Here is an 18,588-nt window from a genome sequence, read left to right as displayed (position 1 = left end):
AAAAGTGAAAAAGAGGAGGAAAATACAAATTAATTGGAGATTTGTTTCCTTTTATTTGTTCTGAGCTAATCTGTTTAAATATTCTGAAGAAAATATTTGGTTCTTATAACCTAAACTTTTAGTTAGCAGAGTATTTGTGAAATAGTTGTATCAAAATTTTTTTTTCAGCCTTGACAAGTTGGTGACTCATTGTGCTTTATACAGGTTTTTTTTTTTAATTTTCTATATTAAAAAAGTTTTCAGTAGGTGTATAATGATGATAGGGAGTTAAGAATTCATGTTCTCCAGAATCAAGCCATTGAGAATATACCTGCATTTACTAAGCTACTATTACATGTCAAATCATGTGATAAACTTAATTTTTGCTAACTAAATCTCTCCAAATATTAATGATATACTATAGAATTATCCTTTTACAGATGAGGAAAGTAATTGTGATATTATCAGATTAAGAAATAGTTTAACAATAAGTATATATTGAGCATCTAATATGTTTCAGTGTCTGCTTGGGTGATTGGAGTATAGAAATAAAAATAAGAATACCTTTGCCATCATTATTCTTAAATACGTTTGAGAAAGTGGACTTAAGAAACATAATTTTAGAACTACAGAAACAAGCATATCAATGAAACTTTTGCATTTTAATTAACAAAGGGTTTCATACAAATTATTCAGTCTTCATTGCTTCTTTTATTAAAACATCTATTTCTGCCTACACACTTCTAGAATTATAACAACATTATCCATTTCTACTCTTAAATGTAATATGAAGAAATTAGAAGAAAACAATTTATAATAAAATAATAAATATTCAAAATGAAAAATGTTTAGAAGGAACTATATATATTCCATAGTTACTCAGGGACAGGGTGTCTGTGTATGGGGAGATGATCATAAAAAGAACCTTGTTCTAGTTTGGTTTCTGAGAAAGAAAGTAACAACTTCAATTATCTTATTGAAAAATAATCCACCAAAAGTTATTCAGAAATACTTTTTATGTTTGCTGTTGTAAAGTACCAGCCAAGATTAATCCATTACCTGGGAAAGACTTTCCAAATATTTGTTCTTGGCCATTATAAGAGTATAGTTTTATTTTAGACTTCTCTCCATTGAGAAGTATAGCTAAAAAGGGCTTTAGAAACTTTCTGTTGTTGATGTGGGAATTATTGATTTTTCAATCTGATGATTTATAAAACAGCTCTTATTTAAGTGAAGTTTGTATTTCTTGCTAAACCACAGTCTCCTTTTGAGTACCATGCATATTGGTGTTATAAGAAGAAGAAATCTTCAGTACCATGTTCCCTATGAGTCCTTCAGCAGAGACTATCTGAATGCTACTTTCCTGACCTCAGCTTCCCAAACACCAAAAATATATAAGCCCACAACAACGGGCTTCAGTTGTTCAGTTGTGTCTGACCGTTTGTGACCCCATGGACTGCAGCTTGCCAGGTTTCCCCTTCACCATCTCCTGGAGCTTGCTCAGACTCATGCCCGTTGAGACAGTGGTGATGTCTCCTCCTCTATAATTCCCTTATCCTCCAGCCCTCAGTCTTTCTCAGTGTCAAGGTCTTCACGAATCAGTCACCTCTCCCCATCAGGTGGCCAAAGTACTAGAGCTTCAGCTTCAGCTTCAGCATCAGTCTTTCCAATGAATATTCAGGGTTGATTTCCTTTAGGATTGATTGCTTTGATCACCTTGCAGTCCAAGGGACTCTTAAGAGTCTTCTCCAACACCACAGTTCAAAAGCATCAATTCTTCAATGCTCAGCCTTTTTTATTGTCCGGCTCTCATAACCATACATGACTGCTGGAAAAAACATAGCTTTGACTATACAGATCTTTGTTGGAAAAGTGATGTATCTGCTTTAATCTGCTGTCTAGGATTGTCATAGCTTTTCTTCCAAGGAACAAGTGTCTTTTAATTTTATGGCTGCAATCACCATATGCAGTGATTTTGGAGCCCAAGAAGATAAAGTCTGTCATTGTTCCCATTGTTTCCGTATCTATTTGACATGAAGTAACAGGATCGAATGCCATGTTGTTCATTAGTTTTAAGCCAGTTTTTCACTCTCCTCTTTCACCTTCAACAAGAAACTCCTTAATTCTCTGCTTTCTGCCTTAAGGGTGGTGTCATCTGTCTATCTGAGGTTATTGATACTTCTCCTAGCAATCTTGATTCCAACTTGTGCTTCATCCAGCTTGGCATTTCATGTGATGTACTCTGCATATAAGTTAAATAAGCAGGGTGACAGTATACAGCCTTAATGTACTCCATTCCCAATTTTGAGCTAGTCCATTTTTCCATGTCTGGTTCTAACTATGGCTTCTTGACCTGCATACAGGTTTCACAGAAGGCAGGTATGTTGGTCTGGATTCCCATCTCTTGAAGAATTTTTCAGTTTGTTGTGATATACACAATCAAAGGCTTTAGCATAGTCAAGGAAGTGGAAGCAGATGTTTTTCTGGAATTCTCTAGCTTTTTTCTATGATCCAGCAATGTTGGCAATTTGGTCTTTGGTCCCTCTGCCTTTTCTAAATCCAGCTTGTACACCTGGAAGTTCTCAATTCATGTACTGTTGAAACCTAGCTTGATGAATTTTCACACTACTTTGCTAATATGTGAAGTATAAGCCCATAATTACTTGAAATAAACCTCCTACTATTCTAAGCCCTTAAAGGGATTTAGTAAGGTAATTACCAAACCATAGCTGATCTTCATTATAAATGACACTTAAGATTCTCCTGGGCTCAATTAATATCCAAGTGAAAAAAATAGTCTTCAGGGAGAAAATGGCATGTGACTTGAGTCAGGGAAGTTAAACAGGCAATAATCAAGTAGAAAAATAAATTATGTTGGAAGGTGCTGCTGCTAAGTCGCTTCAGTCGTGTCTGACTCTGTACGACCCCATAGATGGCAGCCCATTAGATTCCTCTGTCCCTGTGATTCTCCAGGCAAGAAGACTGGAGTGGTTTGCCATTTCCTTCTCCAATGCATGAAAGGGAAAAGTGAAAATAAAGTCGCTCAGTCATGTCTGACTCCTAGCGACACCATGGACTGCAGCCTAACAGGCTCCTCCGTCCATGGGATCTTCCAGGCAAGAGTACTGGAGTGGGGTGTCATTGCCTTCTCCAATGTTGGGAGGTGAGGGAATGGTATTTTTAAAAGGCAGAGAGTGAAGAAGGGAAGCAATCTTTCTTGTGATCCTTGTAAGAATTCCATTCTTTAGAATTCCACCATCATAACTTCATCTAATCCTAATTACTTTCCAAAGGCCCCATCTTCTCATATTATCACATTAATGGGTTGAGTTTCAATATATGAATTTTAAGGAAACATGAACATTCAGTCCATGACACCTATGAATATTTTAGTGGCTTAAAATAAAACACAATTGAAAGAAACAATCAAAAAACCATTGTAACTAACCATCCACAAGTGATATTTGTAAACTTCGAGAAGAGTGGATCAGTGATTATTAAAGCTTCACTTTAAAAATAGAAGGAAGAGAATATGATAAACATCTCATGTATTTTGAAATGATCAAAGCAATGTGTTCATAAAACGTGGCCAAGTTAGATTGTGATGGGTCTACATGAGTTACACTCATTAAATGAATCAAAATACTGAGAAATGGTAATAATAATAGATGACATTTACCTCATTTATTCCAGGTATAACCTTGTAAGATCCATATATGTTAAACAGTTTTGTTATTGACCCTTGGTTTGGAAAATAGCAAATGTGACAAAATTTTTGCACAGCCACATTTTAATGACATTCCTAATCATATTTTAATATATTATAGACTATTTTTATATATTACAGACTATTTTTATATCTATTAATTTGCTAAAGTACTAAATTCATTTAAACTTATTTTCTTTAATTATAGTTCTGTCTGACTCTTTGTGACCCCATGGACTGTAGCTTATGTGGCTCCTCTGTCCATGGAATTCTCGAAGCCAGAATACTGGAGTGGGTAGCTGTTTCTTTCTCCAGGAGATCTTCCCAATCCAGGGATCAAACCCAGGTCTCCTTCTTTGCAGGTAGATTTTTTGCAATCTGAGGCACCAGGGAAGGCCATTTTTTTATACCTATTAATTAATTTGACATAGTACTAAATTTATTTTCCATAATTATAACAAAAGCAACATTCATGCTTTATTTGGTATCTACTCTTTGCTTGACACACATTTTCTTATTCCCTCTCACACAACATCACCCTTCCCCAAAACTCATACACAATGAGATCACCTTTATTCATGTTATATACAAATAAGGAAATGAGACCAGAGAAAGGCTAACAGTTTTGCCAACAGAACACACTGGGTCATAGCAAACACCCTCTTCCAACAACACAAGAAATGACTCTACACGTGTATGTCACCAGATGGTCAATACCAAAATGAAATTAACTATATTCATTGCAACCAAATATGAAGAAGCTGTATACAGTCAGTCAGCAAAAACATGACTGGGATCTGACTATAGCTCAAGAACACCTTATTTCAAAATTCAGACTTAAATTGAAGAAAGTAGGCAAAACTACTAGGCCATTTAGGTATAACCTAAATAAAATCTCTTATGATTATACAGTGGAAGTGATACATACATTCAAGGGATTAAATCTGATAAACATTGTGCCTGAAGAACTATGGATAGAGGTTTGTAACACTGTACAGGAAATGATGATTGAAATCATCCCCAAGAAAAAGAGATTAAAAATGCAAAATGGTTATCTGAGGAGAACTTAAAAATAGCTGAGAAAAGAAGATAAATGAAAGGCAAAGGAGAAAAAGAAAGATATACCCATCTGAATACAGAGTACCAAAGAAAATCAAGGAGAGATAAGAAAGCTTTCTTAAATGATGAGTGCAAAGAAATTAAGGAAAACAGTAGAATAGGAAAGACTAGAGATCTCTTTAAGAAAATTAGAAACACCAAAGGAACATTTCATGCAATGATGGACACACTAGATGACAGAATGGCATAGACCTAACAGAAGTGCAAGATAGTAAGATGAGGGGGCAAGAATACAGAAAAGAACTCTACAGAAAAGATCTTAATGCCCCTGATAACCACGATGGTGTGATCCCTCACCTATAGCCTATAGTGTGAAGTCAAGAGGGCCTTATAGAGCATTACTATGAAAGAAGCTATTGGAAGTGATGGAATTCCAGCTGAACTACTTTAAGTCCTAAAGGATGATGCTGTTAAAGTGCTGTATTTGAAATTATAGTAAATCTGAAAAACTCAGGAGTGGCCACAGAACTCAAAAGGATCAGTTTTCATTCTAATTCCAAATAAGGGTACTGCCAAATAATATTCAAACTACCACAAAATTGCACTCATTTCACAAGCTAGAAGGTAATTCTCAAAATCCTTCAAGCGAGGCTTCAACAATATATGAACTAAGAATTTCCAGATATATAAGATGGGTTTTGAAAAAAACAGAGGAACCAGAGATTAAATTGCCCACATACTTTGGAGAATAGAAAAAGCAAAGGGATTTCAGAAAAACATATACTTCTGTTTCATTGACTACTCTAAAGCCTTTGACTGTGTGTATCACAACTGTGGAAAATTATTCAAGAGGTGGGAATACCAGACCACCTTACCCACCCTCTGACAAACCTTTTTGCAGGTCAAGAAGCAATAGTTAAAATCAGACATGGAATAACAAACTGGTTCAAAATTGGGAAATGAGTATATCAAGGCTGTATACTGTCATCCAGCATATTTAACGTATATGCAGAGTACATCATATGAAATGCCAAGATGGATGAAACCCAAGCTGGAATCAAGATTGCCAGAAAAAATATCAATAATCTCAGATATGCAGATGACACCACCATAATGGCAGAAAGTGAAGATGAACTAAACAGCCTCCTGATGAAGGTGAAAGAAGAGAGTAAAAAAGCTGACTTAAAACTCAATATTTAAAAAACTAAAATTATGTCATCTTGTCCCATCACTTCATGTCACATAGATGGGGAAGAAAGGGAAACAGTGACAGACTTTTTTCTTGGGCTCCAAAATCACTGTGGTCTATGACAGTAGCTGTGAATTTAAAGATGTTTGCTCCTTGGAAGAAAAGCTGTGACAAACCTAGACATTGTATTTATTTATTTATTTATTTTTAATTAATTAATTTATTTATTATTTTACTTTACAATTCTGTATTGGTTTTTTCATACATTGACATGAATCCACCACGGGTGTACATGCGTTCCCAAACATGAACCCCCCTCCCACTCCCCTCCCCACAACATCTCTCTGGGTCATCCCCGTGTACCAGCCCCAAGCGTGCCGTATCCTGCATCGGACATAGACTGGCAATTCTATTCTTACATGATATTATACATGTTTCAATGCCATTCTCCCAAATCATCTCACCCTCTCCCTCTCCCTCTGAGTCCAAAAGTCTGCTATACACATCTGTGTCTCTTTTGCTGTCCTGCATACAGGGTCATCATTGCCATCTTTCTAAATTCCATATATATGTGTTAGTATACTGTATTGGTGTTTTTCTTTCTGGCTTACTTCACTCTGTATAATCGGCTCCAGTTTCATCCATCTCATCAGAACTGATTCAAATGTATTCTTTTTAACGGCTGAGTAATACTCCATTGTGTATATGTACCACAGCTTTCCTATCCATTCATCTGCTGATGGACATCTAGGTTGTTTCCATGTCCTGGCTATTATAAACAGTGCTGCGATGAACATTGGGGTACATGTGTATCTTTCTATTCTGGTTTCCTCAGTGTGTATGCCCAGTAGTGGGATTGCTGGGCCATAAGGCAGTTCTATTTGCAATTTTTTAAGGAATCTCCACACTGTTCTCCATAGTGGCTGTACTAGTTTGCATTCCCACCAACAGTGTAGGAGTGTTCCCTTCTCTCCACACCCTCTCCAGCATTTATTGCTTGCAGATTTTTGGATTGCAGACATTCTGACTGGTGTGAAGTGGTACCTCATTGTGGTTTTGATTTGCATTTCTCTAATAATGAGTGATGTTGAGCATCTTTTCATGTGTTTGTTATCCATCCGTATGTGTTCTTTGGAGAAATGTCTATTTAGTTCTTTGGCCCATTTTTTGATTGGGTGGTTTATTTTTCTGGATTTGAGCTGCAGGAGTTGCTTGTATATTTTTGAGATTAGTGAACTACTCAGACCTGGGAAGGGCACAAAATGCAGTCCCAACTGAATCTGTGCCTCTGAGGGCTACCTGAGCGCCAAACCTGAGCGGCTTAGACCAAGGAGGTGCACGCAGCCTAGGGCCGGCTTCAGACTGTTCCTGGCTGAGCACCATAGAGCCGGAGTGGTTTGTGCACCATGAGAAGGGACAGGTCCAGCAGGCCTGAGACACTGTGTGCCCTAGACATTGTATTTAAAAGCACAGACGTCACTTTGCTGACAAAGGTCCATATAGTCAAAGCTATGATTTTTCCAGTAGTTATGTACAGATGTGACCATAAAGAAGGCTGAGTGCAGAAGAACTGATGCTCTCAAACTGGTGCTGGAGAAGACTCATGAGAGTCCCTTGGACAGCAAGGAGTTCAAACCAGTCGATCCTAAACAAAATCAACTCTAAATTGGAAGTAGCTTCCCTGGTAGCTCAGAGGTTAAAGCATCTGCCTGGAATGCTGGAGACCCGGGTTCGATCCCTGGGACTGGAAGATCCCCTGGAGAAGGAAATGGCAACTCACTCCAGTACTCTTGCCTGGAGAATCCCATGGAGGGAGGAGCCTGGTAGGCTTCAGTCCATGGGGTCGCAAAGAGTAGGACACGACTGAACGACTTCACTTTCACTTTCAGTGTTGAAGCTAAAGCTCCAATACTTTGGCCACATGGTGGGGAGACACAACTCACTGAAAAAAGACCCCAATGCTGGGAAAGACTGAGGGCAGGAGGAGGATAGAGTATGATTGTATGGTATCATTGATTCAACGGACTTGAGTTTGAGCAAACTCCTGAAGATAATGAAGGACAAGGAAGCCTAGTGTGCTATAATCAATGGAGTCAGAAACAGTCAGACAGGACAGAGTGACTGAAAAACACCAACAAATAAGGAAGCAAAGTTCAGAGAATCTGGCCTAAATTTACACCAATAATATTCTCCAGGACTACTGCCTAGATGCAAGTCATTTTTAGTTGTTGTTTTTACATTTATACTGTGCTATACCAGAGAGTTGAAAGGATATAAAAGATGGTCATCTACTGTATTTTGTAATCAATTTTATAATTGGCATTTAAATATTTATTTTTTATTCTAAGCTTAACATCTAAGAAATCTCTAGTTCTTTCCCATATTATTAATTGTTAGTAAATGGTTTAATCTCTCCTCACTGACTAGGCCCCACATTCACAAATTAAAGTGCTGTTTAATTGATTACACATTTGTTTCTGGAAGTGGCTGGTAGTCACATCTCCAGTGATCTAAGACTTCTAAGATGTTTTCACAATGTTTTATTCACCAGTGGTAAGGATCTGGACTGCTAGTGCATTGTCTTTGTCAGTAACTTGCTACATAAATAAATCATTTATTTTTGTTCCCTCCAGCCAGCAAGCATACTTATGACATGGAATTCTATAGGCAGGCTCTTGCTTCATCATTAAATTTTCATATAAAAGCTCCAGTGAACTCCTGCCAAGAGGAAACTCATCTCTATTTTTCTACTTGTAAAAATTTGATACTATCAGAGACAGGCTTGGGAGTTTGAGTCAGAAAACTTACTCACAGAATATATTTACGCTAGAGGCAGATTGTGAATGTTGAGACTGAATGGTAATTATGTCCAGTGAATTACTCTATCTACTAAAAAAATAGGAAGTGATCTTTTCAAATATTCACCCTAGTAATAAATGTTTTGTAACGTCTATTTTGTTTCATTGACAGGCATATCCCTTCTCTAACTTCTGGCCCTTTCTTCCTCTCCTGGAAATGTTCTTCATCAGTTATTTTCTCCTTTTATTCACTCATTAAACATCTATTTGTAGAGATTCTGTTATGTTCTATTTCTTGTGCTAGTCCCTGGAGAAGTAAAGTGAGAGTTAGATACAACTCCCACCTTTGGAGAGATAAAAGTGATGGTCTCACCTGGAAGAGGGAAACAATACAAAGATGAATCCATATACTCATTGCAGCTCATATAAGATTCAGAAAATGAAAAGTGAAAATAATTAGGGGTGAGATTAATTGCCCCCAAACACTCACAATCTATACTATTTCTTCTTGTATTAGCCACGTAAGAAATATTTATGCTACCTTCCTGGTCTCTACATTTTAGTTTGTCAAGGATAGGGGTGCTGAGAATATGCAAACAACAATGAATCTGAATGTACTTTATATGTTGACCTAGAATTCTATTAAAAACCTGCTTCCCATACCAAGAATCATATCAAATTTTCTTAAATTATGAAAGTTTATGTTTTAAAAAAAGGATATCAAAATTTCTATTTTGTGTGTGTGTGTGTGGGGGGTACCTACAAGAACAACAAGGTTATGTCCTGAGTACTGTTCCTTAAATAATAAAGTCCTTCTATCTTCTCCAATTTCAATTTTATTTTATCGAATAAAAGACATTTTTATTCAGTTCCACTCTCAGCCTTTCTGGATATGGTTTCTCTAGGACCCTATGCTAGTTTGCCTCCTAAAAATGTCCTGGATATATCCAATTTTCTGTCCTTTCCTTTGTTTCTTTACTTTCCCATTCAGTATCTATTTGGTGATGCCTGTAATGTGTGGTGAGCACAGTTTTAAATGCTGGAGATAGAGCAGAGAAACAGACTAATGAAGAACTCTTTAGAGAAGAGGAGAAGAATAATGAACAAATAGAAAGGAAAAATGTGCAGTGACAGAAAAGTGTTAAGCAGAGAATTAATGTAGAGCCTGTAAACAGAATAATCTGATGACTACTACCACTTAAGTAGTTAAGGGGAGTTATATCTGACTTGATGATATATAATCTAAGATCAGAATGACAGAAAGGAGCCAACCATGACATGATGAGGGAAGAGCATTGTAGGCAGAGGGAAGAGCCAGTGCAAAGACCCAAAGAAATGTTCTAGAAGTAGAAAGATCATTCCTGTGGCAGGAGTATAATGGATGTAGCAGGGATTGAAACAAGATGTGCTCAGAGGGTGTGATAAATGTCATGATATACAGAGACTCATAAGTTATATTAAAGAGTTTGGGCTTTAATGGCTTTATTCCAAATTAAAAATAAGAAGCTACTGAAGACTTTTAATCAGAAGGATAGTAACAGTGATTTATGTTCTAGATCATTGCCTCTCTAACTTATTGTGCATACCGATTCCCTGAAAGCTTTGCTAAATAAATGTTTTCTAGTTCAGTAAATCTGGAGTGGAGACTGAGATACCACATATCTAACTAACTCTCATGTAATACTGATGCTGCTGGTTCAGTCAGTCTTTAGAATAATGGAGTTCTGGAAGATCACTGAATGTCATTGGAGGATACATTTCAGGGAGATGAGAACAAGCAGAAAGACCAGTTCAGAGGCTCTTCTTACAGTTTTTCTGATGAGAGATTTTGGAGACTTGGACAATCTTGTTGCTAGTAGAGATGGAGAAAGTAGTTGCTTTCAGAATATATTGTGAAAGTGGAATTGACACAGACTGTGGATGGCTAGATGTAGAATGGGAAGAGGGAAAATTAAAAATTAATAAAAACTTTTAGAATCTTGTCCCCAACCTTATCTCACATTTAGAATAGGATTTAGGTATGGAATTTTAAAAATATGTATTTTATCACTTATCATAAATGCAAAAGATACAAAAGGAATATTTAATTATTAAAAGGTGGATAACTTCACAGAAAAACAGTGTCAATAAATAAAACAACTTATTGGAAATTAGGTTTCTCAAAATCTCTCAAAATTCCATATGTACATAAAAAGAAATGATGCTCAAAGGAGAAAGTATTGTGACAGAAGCTACAGAAAAGTCATATAGCAATGTCAGTTGAGCTCTGGATATTTAAATCTGGGTGTTTATTTTGAACTGTCAGCTTCACAGAATTAAATACAAGAAATATTGTTCAGATGTAAAGCAATCAATCAAAACTGGATTTTTATTGCCTATGTGCTGTAAAAAAGTTTGGCTTCCCCATTGCATTGGCAAATGGGATTTTTAAGATGGGAAATTCTTTCCCAAATTTAAAAATGGTTAAACTATAAGGAAATACTATAATATATCCAGACAGTTATATGCCTGTAGGTTTGTAGCTCTTAAGGTCAGGGGTCCAGAATTTTCTCCCCAAAGTATGTTAAAAGAGTATTAGCTAACTCTGCTGATTTTTACTTCATAAGCAGTGCTACTTAAAATATGGAAAGTATCCTTGAAAAATAGAAATAGAAAACTGTGACTCTAATCAAGGGCTTGGGGAATTTTGTGCGGTAGATTGAGCATTCTTTGGCATTAGCTTTCTTTGGGATTATAATGAAAACTGAACGTTTCCAGTCCTATGGCCACTGCTGAGTTTTCCAAATTTGCTGGCATATTGAGTGCAGCACTTTCACAGCATCATTGTTCAGGATTTGAAATAGCTCAACTGGAATTCTACCACTTCCACTAGCTTTGTTCATAGTGATGCTTTCTGAGGCCCACTTGACTTCACATTCCAGGATGTCTGGCTCTAAGTGAGTGATCACACCACGGTGATTATCTTGGTTGTGAAGATCTTTTTTGTATAGTTCTTCTGTGTATTCTTGCCACCTCTTTTTTTTTTTTTAATTTTATGTATTTATTTATTTATTTATTTTACTTTACAATGCTATATTGGTTTTGCCATACATTGACATGAATCCGCCACAGGTGTACATGAGTTTTCAATCCTGAACCCCCCTCCCACCACTCTCCCCATATCATCTCTCTGGGTCATCCCAAGCATCCTGTATCCTGTATTGAACCTAGACTGGCGATTCGTATTTTACATGATAGCATACATGTTTCAATGCCATTCTCCCAAATCATACCACCCTCTCCCTCTCCCACAGAGTCCAAAAGTTTGTTCTATACATCTGTGTCTCTTTTGCTGTCTCACATACAGTGTTATCATTACCATCTTTCTAAATTCCATATATATGTGTTAGTATACTGTATTGGTGTTTTTCTTTCTGGCTTACTTCACTCTGTATAACCGGCTCCAGTTTCATCCACCTCATTAAAATGGATTGAAATGTATTCTTTTTAATGGCTGAGTAATACTCCATTGTGTATATGTACCACAGATTTCTTATCCATTTGTCAGCTGATCGACATCTAGGTTGTTTCCATGTCCTGGCTATTAAAAACAGTGCTGCGATGAACATTGGGGTACACGTGTCTCTTTCAATTCTGGTTTCCTCAGTGTGTATGCCCAGCAGTGGGATTGCTGGGTCATAAGGCAGTTCAATTTCCAGTTTTTTAAGGAGTCTCCACACTGTTCACCATAGAGGCTGTACTAGTTTGCATTCCCACCAACAGTGTAAAAGAGTTCCCTTTTCTCAAGACCACAATGAGATATCATTTCACACCAGTCAGAATGGCTGTGATCCAAAAGTCCACCTTTTCTTAATATCCTTTGCTTCTGTTATGTACATACCATTTCTTTCCTTTATTGAGCCCATCTTTGCATGAAACGTTCCCCTGGTATCTCTAATTTTCTTGAAGAAATCTCTAGTCTTTCTCATTCTGTTGTTTTCCTCTATTTCTCTGCATTGATCACTGAGGAAGGCTTTCTTATCTCTTCTTTTTATTCTTTAGAACTCTGCATTCAGATGCTTATATTTTTCCTTTTCTCCTTTGCTTTTCACTTCTCTTCTTTTCACAGCTATTTGTAAGTCTTCCTCAGACAAGCATTTCGCTTTATTGCATTTCTTTTCCATGGGGATGGTCTTGATCCCTGTCTCCTGTACAATGCCACGAACCTCATTCCATAGTTCATCAGGCATTCTATCTATCAGATCTAGTCCCTTAAATCTATTTCTCACTTCCACTGTATAATCATAAGGGATTTGATTTGGGTCATACCTGAATTATCTAGTGGATTTCCCTACTTTCTTCAATTTAAGTCTGAATTTGGCAATAAGGAGTTCATGATCTGAGCCACAGTCAGCTCCTGGTCTTGTTTTTGTTGACTGTATAGAAGGTCACCATCTTTGGGTGCAAAGTACATGGGGATGACCCAGAGAGATGTTGTGGGGAGGGGGGTTGGGAGGGGGGTTCATGTTTGGGAATGCATGTACACACATGGTGGATTCATGTCAATGTATGGCAAAACCAATACAGAATTGTAAAGTAAAATAAAAAATAAAAAAAATAACATAATCAATCTGATTTCTGTGTTGACCATCTGGTGATGTCCATGTGTAGAGTCTTCTCTTGTGTTGTTGGAAGAGGGTGTTTGCTATTACCAGTGCATTTTCTTGGCAAAACTTTATTAGTCCTTGCCCTGCTTCATTCCATATTCTTTGGAAGGAATGATGCTAAAGCTGAAACTCCAGTACTTTGCCCACCTCATGCGAAGAGTTGACTCATTGGAAAAGACTCTGATGCTGGGAGTGATTAGGGGCAGGAGGAGAAGTGGACGACAGAGGATGAGATGCCTGGATGGCATCACTGACTCAACGGACGAGTGAGTCTGAGTGAACTCCAGGAGTTGGTGATGGACATGGAGGCCTGGCATGCTATGATTCATGGGGTCGCAAACAGTCAGACATGACTGAGTGACTGAACTGAACAGAAGGTCTGCTAACAAGAAAGGCCATGGTAATTTGACATCAGATCTTACCTAATAGAAAGAGATAAATTGACAGAGAAACTCCATCATATGATCAATTTAGTAAAAACATTCTAATTTTAGGAACACCCTAGGAGTCAAAGATTCATCCCAATTATCTGAAGCTGGTATGGCTGGAAGATACTTGATTTATGGAGAATTATTGTCTAAAAACTCACACCAGCAATTGAAACATGATAGCAGACTAAGTCATAAGTAAAGGAAACATTTCAGAGAAAGGAATAAATAGTAGAAGAGATACAGAAGTGTATTTCTGGAGTGAGAGTGGAGAAAATAGTTAATCTATAGAACCGTTTATTGAAGTGACTGAAAAATTACAGGATAAAAAAAATTTATCCTTTTTCTTAGCTAAATGTAAATCATTATTGCTAATTCATAGATAAAACTTCTTTGAAAGATATGCAAGCCAAGTCCTGTTCAATTAGGAAGAAAAAAAAAAAAAAAGAACCTCTGGGTTTGGCAAAATGTTTTATAGTTTGCAAAGTAAAGGCAACTCTTTCTGATAGGCAGTTATTCTCTTGACAGCTTAAGAAAGCGTATTTTTTACTGTATTGTATTTTCTTTTTACCTTTTCAAACAAACAAACAAAAGGCAAAAATATACAGTATAATAAAAAGGAACTGAGGTGTTGGAGAAGACTCTTGACAGTATATTGGACTGCAAATATATCAAATTAATCAATCCTAAAGGAAATCATTCCTGAATATTCTTTGGAAGGACTGATGCTGAAGCTGAAACTCCAATATTTTGGCCACCTGATATGAAAAGCCCACTCATTAGAAAAGACCCTGATACTGGAAAGATTGAAAGCAGGAGGAGAAGGGGACAACAGAGGATGAAAATTGTTGGATGGCATCACCGACCCAATGGACATGAGTTTGGGTGTACTCTGGGAGTTGGTGATGGACAGGGAGACCTGGCATGCTACAGTCCATGGGGTCACACAGTCCATGGGGTCACAAAATCCATGGGGTTGGACTGAGCAATTGAACAACCTATTGTATCTTAAGGCAGATTCTTACACCACTGGCATTTCAACACTGTTACCTTGGCACTGTTTAATAGATCCTCAAACAACTTTGAATGAATAAATGAATGAGTGAATCAATTAAAGCATTTTTTAAGTCATCACCTCATTAGATAGCATCACAGAGATTTTTAGCTTAACATTTAAAGAGGGAAAAAAATCAAATCAACTCTTCAGATTAAGAATGTTAGTTTAAGCGACTTGTGAATTTTAAGTTGTGAAGAAAGGGCTAGATGACAACTGCTTTGACTCAAAATATTTTCCTCTTTCCATTTTTACTCTGAGATTTTCTGGGACAACAACTGACTAGGCTTTCTCAGTTTACAGTCAGGGGAGGAGTGAGCCAATCACCTCATTATTTTGAACAGTCCAGAATTCTACAGTCTCCTTCTTGGGAATGTGTTTTACTTCCTTAGAGCCCTATAACTCATCAACTTCCCAAGCTATTTGATAATTTCATGACGTCTGTTTCAGAAGATGCCAGTAAAAGGATTGTCATTTTCAGCATTGATGATCTTAAAGCAAAGGGGGAAAAAGACACTTGTCAATGGAAAGTATGCATTTTGATCCAGGTGTTTTTCATATGCTATCTGTGTAATATGCCTTAATTACCTTTATATGAAATACTCATGCATACACATACACACACACACACAAATAAAAATCCCTCACCACCATTCAGAATACTTATAAAATATGATGTATGATGTAAAAATATCTACCTATAGTCACTTCAACCCCACCAGACCTCCATTTCAGTCTAGATTCTTCTAAACTTCAGATAGAGTACCCTCTATTAATCTCTGTTTCTGTTTCTTTATATTCTCAGCTAAAACAACATAGAAGAATGTTATACATATCAACACATTTTCCCACTTAATTATACATCCTTTACACCTGCATGGATTTTTGTTTGTTTAATTCAGCCTTGGAGAGAACATATGATTACACTGAACACATAATATACCCAAAATATGATATTAAAGATCAGTCATCTCAAAATATTGCCCAAGACCACAGAATAAATAGAGTCAGAGTATAGACTCAATTATACCATATTTTACTGTCCTTGAAGCGTTGAGTCTCTCTCAGAGAAGAAAGAACAATCTCACCTGCCTCCTTCATTGTTTCACAGTCTGCTGATTAGCATCATATATACTAAACCTGTCTAGTGTTTGGAATACTCCATCAAACTCTGTGGGTCTTCCTAAATTCCACTTATTATTGAGCCCACTTCAAAAGCTGAAGTTGTGAACATTCAGAGGCAGCTCAGGACTAGTCAGAATTGGCACTATCTCCAACATAGCCATAGTGATGTTGGAGAGATACTTGTGGCCCTGTTGTTGGCATCTGCGCAATTCCAGAACTAACCATTGTTCACTTGGTGCTGGGTTAGCACTATGGCAATAGCATCTGAACTACATCATATGCTTTACTTTTATGTAACAATTCTAGGGTTGAACTGTTCATGTGGACTCTTCCCATCAATCAATTATTGACTACACCCCATCCCAGATCATCTCTTCCTCTATGCTTTTCTCTCTACTTCCAGTTTATTACTCTGGAATTCTTTGTTTAAATATCTGTTTCTGACTTCTACTTTGTCTCAACCCTTTATTCTCTGCCTAAGTGACTCTCCCAGGCTTACCCTAACCAGCTGGACTCTTAGCTTCCAGTGTGCTGGGTTTTAGCTTCCCTGTAGCTCTATTCAAGATGTATTTTGCTACAAGCCTTGACCTTGCAAGAATCAGAGCAGAAAGGTTAACCTCATGCCATGCCTCTCATATTGACCCTAGGTATTCCCAATAGAAGAGGGAAAGTAAAGTTTTTTTTTTTTTTTTCTGATTTTTGCTGAGTGAGTTGAGTTGGGAATTGAAGGTGTGAAAGTTTAACAGGTGTGTTCTTATTTACCATCTCTAAAGACCCCCAACCTTTCCAGCTCCATTTGTTCTTTTTTCTTTTCCAACTGCTGGGTTACTCAGTGAATATATCAAATTTTACTTGGTTACAGTAGTTGGTCTGAAGTACACTTAATATAAATGCTTTAAAGTTAGGGAGAGGGGGAGAAAAACATAAAAAGGCAACTTACAAAAATGGTGGAAGGGGAAGGAAAAGAAACTGAAAAACCAAAGCTGTGAAAGTTGAATCTACATTTTCTGGCTGAGAAAAAAGACACTTGATGTGTCATGAAGTGCTAATTCTTTATGAGGAAGAAACAGACAATTCATATTTGAAATAGGCCATACTTTGATTTGATTTGCATTCTGAATAATAGACACCCTAGTAGATATATAGAAGTCATTTAGAACAAAAATAATGAAAAATATTTTCAGTAGTTTTATCACTCTTTCCCCTCAAAATAAAAATACTCCTACTTTCCATGTATGATAATTTTTTTTTCACATCGAAACTCTATAAAATTTGAGAAAATGCTTTGAATATTGTTTTGTAAAACAGTTACAGAAAACAATTGCAGAAAACATCTACTTCTGCTCCATTGACTATGCTAAAGTCTTTGCTATGTGAGTCACAACAAATTGTGGAAAAGTTTTCAAGAGATAGGAATACCAAACTACCTTATCTGCATCCTAGGTAACCTGTATTCAGGTCAAGAAGCAACAGAATTGGGCATAGAACAATGGACTGGTTTCAAACTGGGAAAGGAGTACATCAGGATGTATTTTGTTACCCTGCTTACTTAACTTCTATGCAGAGTACATCATATGAAATGCCAGGCTGTATGAAGCACAAGCTGGAATCAAGATTGGAGAGAGAAATATCAATAACATCAGATATGCAGATGACACCAACCTTATGACAGAAAGTAAAGAGGAACCAAAGAGTATTTTAATGGAAGTAAAAAGTAAAAGAGGGAAGTGCAAAAGCTGGATTAAAATTCAATATTAAAAAAATCCAGGATCATGGTATCTGGTTCCATCACTTCATAGCAAATAGTTGTGAAAATAATTGAAACACTGACAGAATTTATTTTCCTGGACTCCAAAATCGCTGGATGGTACTGCAGTCATGAAATTAAAAGATGCTTGCTCCCAGAAGAAAAGCTATGACCAACATAGACAGCATATTAAAAAGCAGAGACATTATTTGTCAACAAAGGTCTGTCTATCAAAGTTCTGGCTTTTCCAGTAGTCAGGTATGGATGCGAAAGTTAGACCATAAATAGGGCTGAATTCTGAAGAATTGATTCCTCTTTTTTAAATTTAATTTAAATTTATTTATTTTAATTGGAGGCTAATTAATTTACAATATTGTATTGGTTTTGCCATCAGTTCGGTTCAGTCCCTCAGTTGTGTCCAACTCTTTGCGACCCCATGAATCACAGCCCGCCAGGCCTCTCTGTCCATCACCAACTCCTGGAGTTCACTCAGATTCACGTCCATCGAGTCAGTGATGCCATCCAGCCATCTCATCCTCGGTCATCCCTTTCTCCTCCTGCCCCCAATACCTCCCAGCATCAAAGTCTTTTCCAATGAATCAACACTTTGCATGAGATGGCCAAAGTACTGGAGCTTCAGCTTTAGCATCATTCCTTCCAAAGAAATCCCAGGGCTGATCTCCTTCAGAATGGATTAGTTGGATGTCCAGGCAGTCCAAGGGACTCTCAAGAGTTTTCTCCAACACCACAGTTAAAAAGCATCAATTCTTTGGTACTCAGCTTTCTTCGCAGTCCAACTCTCACATCCATATATGACCACAGGAAAAACCAGTCTTGACTAGACGGACTTTAGTCGG

The sequence above is a fragment of the Oryx dammah genome, unplaced genomic scaffold (assembly GCF_014754425.2).
Source record: "Oryx dammah isolate SB20612 unplaced genomic scaffold, SCBI_Odam_1.1 HiC_scaffold_8, whole genome shotgun sequence".
Lineage (NCBI taxonomy): Eukaryota > Metazoa > Chordata > Mammalia > Artiodactyla > Bovidae > Oryx > Oryx dammah.
Note: the sequence above shows the minus strand (reverse complement) of the source record.